The following is an 8114-nucleotide window of genomic DNA, read 5'->3' on the forward strand; positions in this document are numbered from 1 at the left end:
TGTGGCTACAAAATCTGTCTCGTAACACATATATCACGGACTACAATCGGCCAGTTTTCATGAGCCAATTGTTATTATAAGTGCTTTACATTTGAAACCAGTACAATACTCGAGCTCCCTGCGCATCCAAGGCCTGATCGCTCATTTTTAGAGTATTCATAAATCGACGTCGATATAAATGGCGTGTTTTGAACTGTTTTCAAAGAGTTTACTTACGAAACAATATCGCTAATATCTGTGTAGTTTTCAAATAGAGTGCAAAAGTGGGATTACGCAGGAATGAGCAAATTACGCGATCGCACGTGACTTCAAGTCAATTTCACGTAATCTCGTAATTGTGTAAGTAAGGACCCGTGAATACCTAAGAGCAAAAAGGGACCTGGCTTCCATACCCAAAGATCCCATGAGATTTCGAAGCAATCTACGTGCAGTAAGAGAAGAAAAACCACACATCTGACTCTAACCATACTTTTATTTTCCTGTGAGCCGCATTACACTTAAGTGCATTTTCAGTTGTCAATTGCACACTAGGCCCAAATAGTGGCTTCTAAAGTAGAGGCTTTTAATAAACCCTGGAAAAGGTGGATTCTGAAGACCAATCTGCTGTTTTCAATAGTTCATCTACCGAAACTACTGGCTGCGGATAATGCAGCAGCTCTAGGGCTGTGGAACTGTGAGGCTTGGTATAACTTATCTGAAGTTGTGATTCTGACCCTCTTAAAGATTCTGTTCTCCTTATGTATTTTCTGAGAATGGTAACTGAACACGATCGTAAATCTTCATAGGCAACTAAAGATAACAGCGGCGTGGTTTGTTTTAACAATGATATCAACTGGAACGTACAGCTGTCAGAGGACACATGCATGTTTGCTAACTTTAGCATGTGAACAGTCTGTGCTTTCTGGCAAAAAGAAAAAACACATTGGTAATTTGACTAATTCTCGTTAGTGAAGAATTCTTTGAAAGAAAGCTTGTTGTCCATTTTGTGCTTCATTATTCAAGGGAAAGGTTCTTTAGAAGAGAGTTCGTTCCTAAACTCCTCTGAGAAATGTATTTAGTTTCGTCAAGAGATTATGAAGGTAAGAGAAGTAATCCCTCATACTGGCCCTATTCCCATCGTAATCCCTCTTAAGTTATTTTTAGGTCTCCTGCGAGATCCGGTATTCCCACGAGGGTTAACTGATAGCCAATCACATGTCCCCATTTTTACCAATGTTGACAGCTGAGCGAATTCCCACGCAATGATTCGCGTCGTTCGCGATTTACCATCAAACAAAAATGGCGGAGGATGTTGAGACAAACGCGTATATACATTTTGTAGACGAAGTGACTTGTTGACTACAGATTTAAGCGATTACAACCACTTATGTTTTGAAACCTGTATCTTGGAAGGAACGAGTTATGTAACCGACAGGATTTTGTACAGAATGGCAAATGGAAGACTATAGTCGATAAGTACGATCTCTCTGACTTCAATAAACGCATTCTCGGTTTCCTTTGCGGGATTAAAATATGATGACTTAATTCTTATATGGTGATAAAGTAGACAGATAGAGCTCTACAACAGTACCAAACATGAAAGGAAAACTTGAATCAAGCGTCCGATAAAAATTTTGAACCTGTGTTATCGGATTCAAGTAAATTTGCAAAGCACGTATGTTAAATATAGCTGTCTCCTTAAAAAAAAGATTTAACACGGTTTCGTATATGGCACAACCTTGATGTGGTATCATTGAAAACTAGACAATTAAGCGATTTCAGTTATTGATGTTTGAAGCCTGTATCTTGAAAGGATCGAGTTTTATAAGCGACAGAATTTTGTAAACATTGGCAATTCGCAAACTACAGTCAACAAGTCATATATCGCTGACTTGGTTAACGCATTCTTGATTTTCTTCGCGGGATTAAAATATGACGACTTAATTCTTAGATATTCATAAATTAGACAGATATCAGACATGAAAAGAAAACTTGAACAGACAGTGCGATAAAAATATTAATGTATGAACAAGTGGTATCGGATGGAAGTCAATTTGCAAAGCACGCATGTTAAATATACCTGCATCTTTCAAAATTATTAAACTCGGTTTCGTACATTGGACAGTGTTGAAATTGGTGTCACTGTAAACAACACAGTTAAGCGATTTGAATGATATATCTTTGCATATTTTATCTTCAAAGTAACGAGTTTTATAGGCGACAGAATTTTGTACACAATGAAATATCAAGTCACCAAGTAACATATTCCTGACTTGTCAACGCGTTCTGGATTTTCTTAGCGGACTTAAACTATGGTGACTTAATTCTATGATATTCATAAATTAGACAGCTAACGCTTTCAAACAGTACCACACATGACAGGAAAATTTCAATTGACCGCACGATAAAAATTTTTAAAACCGTAAGATCGGATTGAAGTCAGTTTGCAACGCACGCGTAAAATATAGCTCCCTCTTTCAAAATTATTTAACACGGTTTCCTACATTAGACAATCGTAAAATTGGTATCAGAGTGAATTATACAGTTGACCGATTTTCATGATATATGATTGCAAACTGTATCTTGACAGAATTTTGTAGACGATGAGAAAGTGCGCACTAAAATGGACAAGTAACGCAATGCAACCAAGGTAAACATATCTGCATCTGTCAAAATTATTTAACACGGTTTGATACATTGGAAATTCTTCAAATTGGTATCTCTGTAAACTAGACAGTTAACCAATTCCAAGGCAATTCCAGTGTTTGAAACCTGTATCTTGCAGACAATGAATTTTATCAGCCCATGATACTCAATTTTGAAAACGGAGAGTGGCATCATACAGAATTTGCTGCACTTTCTCTCCTCCACGAAACTTCCACGTAACGCGCGCGGTAACATTATCCGCGGGAAAACTGATATCATCTAAAAATAACCTAAGAGGGATTACGATGGGAATAGGGCCAGTATGAGGGATTACTTCTCTTACCTTTATAATCTCTTGGTTTCGTATGGTTTTTGACACGAAATGTGTTACTTGTTTGTACGCACAGAATGAAATTAGAAGGCCTCTAATAGCAAATATTTTGTTTGTTTCAATAAATTTATGGACTGGAAATGGTTTTTGTGAGATTTTTCTGCCTTTGTGGAATTATTGTGTTGTGCAAATTTTAACTATTTGCATACGTGGGTTGAAATTTAATATCACGAGAGCAGTTTCTTGCTGTTTAGTCATTCCGGTGTAAAATGAAGTTAACTTGGGAAGCCGACAATATTTCTTTAAGCTTATGTACTGCGCATTTAGGTGAATTTATTACGTTCTTTACCAAATTTAATTTATGCAACATTTATTCACAAACAAGAGGCGATTGGCATACACCGACCTATATTTGATATTCATACGGGGGTCTTCTCAGAATTGTTATTAAAAGTTCTAATCCTAACCTTAAACGACGTACCGACGCATTTACTGAAAGCTAACTGTTAAAGTGGGTGCTTAGACTTAGGTGCTGTTTACATGAGAGAACTCATCCCGGGCGGGACGAGTTTCATCCCGGGATGAGTCTCATCTCGGTGTCTGGTCATTTGGCTTTTGGTGTTTATATGATCCCGGGGTGAAATTTGTTCATGCCGGGACGATTTCATCCCGGTCTTCAGCACCGGGACAAAATGTCATCCCGGGATAAAAAATTCATGTATACACTTGATTCTTTTCTGTCCCGGGCCGAAATGACATTTTTCTGTGCCTCCCTACGTATGACCAGCGGTGAATGATCATACTGTGCATATCAGTTTACGGCAAGGACGGCAACCTCGTTCCCAGGACCTTTTCCCTGGCTTGGGGGTGGGGCGGGATAAGGCCCTGGGATCGGCTGGTCACGTGATCTCAGAACACCCAAATTTCTTGGGTGTACTAAATTATCATACGTTAAACGGAACTTTCAAGATGGCGGCCTGTTCAAGTAAAGCAAACTTTTTGTCAGTGCTTCGTCGAATCGAATTTTCTTTAAATAACGGTAATTTTCCTTCTTTAAATTTAAAACCTCTTCAAATGAAGTGTTTCGAATATATGCTGGAAGGTCAGGATGTCATTGGAGTCCTACCTACTGGATTTGGCAAGTCAATGCTCTTTCACCTTCTACCTCATTTCATTCCTGTGAAGACCACCAAGAACATAGTTATTGTGGTATGTCCATTAAATTCCATCATTGAAGATCAGCTGAAAGTCTTAAAAGCTCGAAGGATAACCGCTGATGTCTTACAGCTTGCTGTATACGAGAAGGAACCCGCCGATAACTTGTTCGGAAATTAACAAGAACCAAGCGAGCACGTGGTCCCGGATTCAACGAAGTTTCCCCAAGATGTGGTTAATGGTAACACTTTAATTGTATTCGCCCATCCAGAGCTACGACAAAATCCTTGTACCCATTGCCAATGAACTGGCAATTCAAAGAGCAAACTACCCAATGACAATCATTTATTTAAAACTGAAATACTGCGGATATGCTTATGGCTTATTTGAAAGAGTATTGAAAGACAAACAGTGCGTTGGAGAAACATCAGAACCCAGTGCAAGACTGTTTGCACAGTTTCATGCGCCCCAGACGAGTCGCATGAAGAAAGACATAATATCAGAAATAAAGAAAGAACAATCGAGGGTGAGGGTGCTATTTGCAACATCAGCTCTTGGCATGGGGGTTGATGCTCCTTATGTAACCAACATCATTCATATAACTCCACCAAGTAGCCTTGAAGCTTACATGCAAGAAATAAGTCGTGCTGGCCGTACAGGACTTTCATCATGTGCTACCCTTTATTACAATAACTCTGACATTGCAAATAATAAAAAAACATGTAGAAGAATCAATGAAATCATATTGCAGATCAGAAGGCACTTGTCAAAGGAAACTCCTCCTTGATTACTTTGGATTCTCCAGTGTTCAACAAAAGGGCTGTTGCTGCATATGCGATGGCAAATTCAAAAGAACTGAAGAGGATCTCCCCCAAGCTATTAGAAACAAGGTCAGATTTCTACCTAACAGTAACCGTGCTATCCTTGAAAGGTTAATTAAGAGTGCAATTTCTGACCATGAGTCCCAAGCGACATCAGAGGGTTCAATGCTATTTGACATTTCTGTAGATAAGGATCTGGCTGCAAAGGTTATGAAGGGAGTGGAATTTGTTGCATCAGAAGCAGACTTGTTGAAATCATTCGGCATATGGGATGAAACCTGTTCTTCTCAAATCTTTTCGCTTATATCTGAACACACTGCTATATGTACAACTGAAACGGACTCCGACAATGATTAGAACATCAACATAATGTGCTCTGTTCACTTATATCTGAGCACACTCCTCACGACATGTTGAACTGAAATGAACTCTGAAGATTAGAACATCAACATAAATTGTAGATACTGTAAACTACTGATTGTGATTTATTCTCTTAAACACAAGACTGATTCAATGATATTTAATTATTTCTGTTGTTAAAATAACACTGATCAGTTTGTCTTTGCTTATATCTGAGCACAATACTGTGTGGAACTGAAATGAACTCTGATGATAATCAGAACATCATCATAAATTGTGAACACTGTGAACAGCTGTAGATATATCTGGATTTACTCTCTTAGTACACACTACTGATATTTAATTATTTCTGTTGTTACCATGACACTGATCAGTATCTGAGCACAATAATATGTGTAGAACTGAAATGAGTGCCTCTAATGATCAGAACCTCATCATAAAATATAAATACTGTGAACTACTGTAGAAATATCCTGATTTACTCTCTTAAAACACACCAGTGGTATTTAATTATTTCCATGTTGTTTCCATGGCAGGGCTCCAAATTAATGCTCGCAAACTCACAAAATGCGAGTGATTTTGATAATCTGCAAGTGAGAAAAATATCCACTAGTAAATGTTTGCAAGTTAGAATCATCCATGTCTTGCAAACATTTGGAAATAATTGGCTAGTGGTCTCACTGGTTTTCTAAAGGAAGACTTCTTAACACTTTGCAAGTAGACTAAAAATTCAAGTTTGAGCCCTGGTTTCCATGACACTGACTAGTTTGTCTTCATCTTTTCACACATATATCTGAGCACAATAATATAAGTAGGACTGAAATGAACTCCCATGATGATCAGAACATCATTATAACTTGAAAATACTGTGAACTGCTGTTGATACATCTGGATTTACTCTCTAAATACACTCTATTGATATTTAATTATTTCTGCTGTTACCATGACACTGATCAGTATGTGAGCTTAGTACTATACAACTGTATGTAGAACTGAAATGAACTCTGATGACGATCAGAACATCATCACAAATTGTAAATATTGTGAACCGCTGTATATATATCTGGATTTACTCTCTGAAAACACACTATTAATATTTCATTTTTTCTGTTGTTACCATGACACTGAACAGTATCTGAGCACAATACTATAATTATGTAGCACTGAAATGAACCCTGCTCATGATCAGAACATCATCATCAAAATTATTGTAAACACTGCAAACTTTGAATTACTCTCTTAAAATACACTATTGTTATTTAATTAAATTCTGTTGTTACCATGACATTGATCAGTTTCTTTAAACATTTTGTTCTTTTTTTGTTTATATCTGTGCTGAATTAACTGAATTGAACTTCGCTGATGATTACAACATCAAATTATCTTAAATTGTAATCCTTGATAAACGCTTCGACGGCTGAAGCGAAGAAGGTGAAAGCTGTACGCTTCGCTTGACAGCATATTCTGCGCTTTGATCCGACAGCGTATTCTCTATGGATTGAGCTCTCTGAATAAACTGTTCCATCTTGTTTACGAATGAAACACAACTCCTACACAAGACCTTTGATCTTGTATCGTCCTCCGAAATTTTTATGCCACAGGTTTTATGGACTTTGGCACACAGATCTTTTCCTGAACCAGCTTTGCTGAATATTCGTAGCATATAGCGACTCTCATGAGAATCACCACAGAGTCGGCAAGCTGGATTTCGAGGAGAAACCTTCGTCGGAGTGGACATTTCCGCCATTTTGATTTCGGCATAATGCATAAATTAGCTTTATTTTGCCAAGTTTCGCATAAATTATTCAAAAACGATCAACCAATCAATATAAAGGATTCACTGGCCGATCCCAGGGCATTTTCCCGCCCCACCCCTAAGCCAGGGAAAAGGTCCTGGGAACGAGGTTGCATCATTTACACATTGTGTAATAGTCATGATACGTCATGTGCGGTCACCGAGTGGAAGGATCAAAAACGATCTGCCATATTGATAACAATTTTTGAACAAGCAGCATATGACAAGTACAACTGGTCGAAAAGTTGGTTTTAAACTATTTTAACCTCGGAAATTCCCGCAAACAATTCAAATTTTAATTTTTATAGAGAAGAGAGGTGAAAGTTTCAGAAAGACGCGTGCAAATTCTTTTTTAATAGTTCTAAGCGTCCTCCACTTTTATAACTATGAGGATATTATGAAACTCTGTTAATTCCTGTTTCCATGCTAGAACACTTCCTTTTTTTTGTGATCACAATACAGTGAACTTCCTTTATCAAAGCTCAATAAAACGATGCATGTCTTTAAACTGCATTTGGTCATTAATACACAAAATTTTGTTTTTGATTTTTCCTAATGTTTTCCATAGAACTAGCAAATCCACTGTTATCCATTTTTTCTTTTTTATTCATTGCTCTGAGTCGTTCACGGATTCCTTTTAGGACAATTGGGATTAACTTTCCTGCTCTTGTCTAAGTAGAACCGAGTACAACGACGATCAGTGAATTCTGAGAAGGAAACGGCAATTAAAACTAAAATGACATTGATTTTAATGTTCTTGTTTAATTCAGATTTCCTACTCATTTCTAATTTTGTGTTCATTTCTAGATATCTTGATAAAAATAAAATAAGTCAACTCGCAGAAAACGTTTTCTCAGGACTCACGGGTCTGCATTGGCTGTAAGTATATTGCCCTAAATACACCTTCAAAATATGACACGGCTTTGCGCCTCTCCACTCCACAAATAATTGTGCGACTTAGTTACAAAGTGACTCACACGGCTAAGTGAAATAAAGTCTTTGCAGTAATGAACCCTTTCAGGTCAAA

At 37.5% G+C, this 8114-nt stretch overlaps 1 pseudogene; it reads left to right on the top strand.

Moving 5' to 3' along the window:
- Positions 1-3925: 3925 nt before the first annotated feature.
- Positions 3926-5882, top strand: LOC138048528 (uncharacterized; annotated as a pseudogene).
- Positions 5883-8114: the final 2232 nt, after the last annotated feature.

Source organism: Montipora capricornis, chromosome 5 (genome assembly GCF_036669925.1).
Source record: "Montipora capricornis isolate CH-2021 chromosome 5, ASM3666992v2, whole genome shotgun sequence".
NCBI lineage: Eukaryota > Metazoa > Cnidaria > Anthozoa > Scleractinia > Acroporidae > Montipora > Montipora capricornis.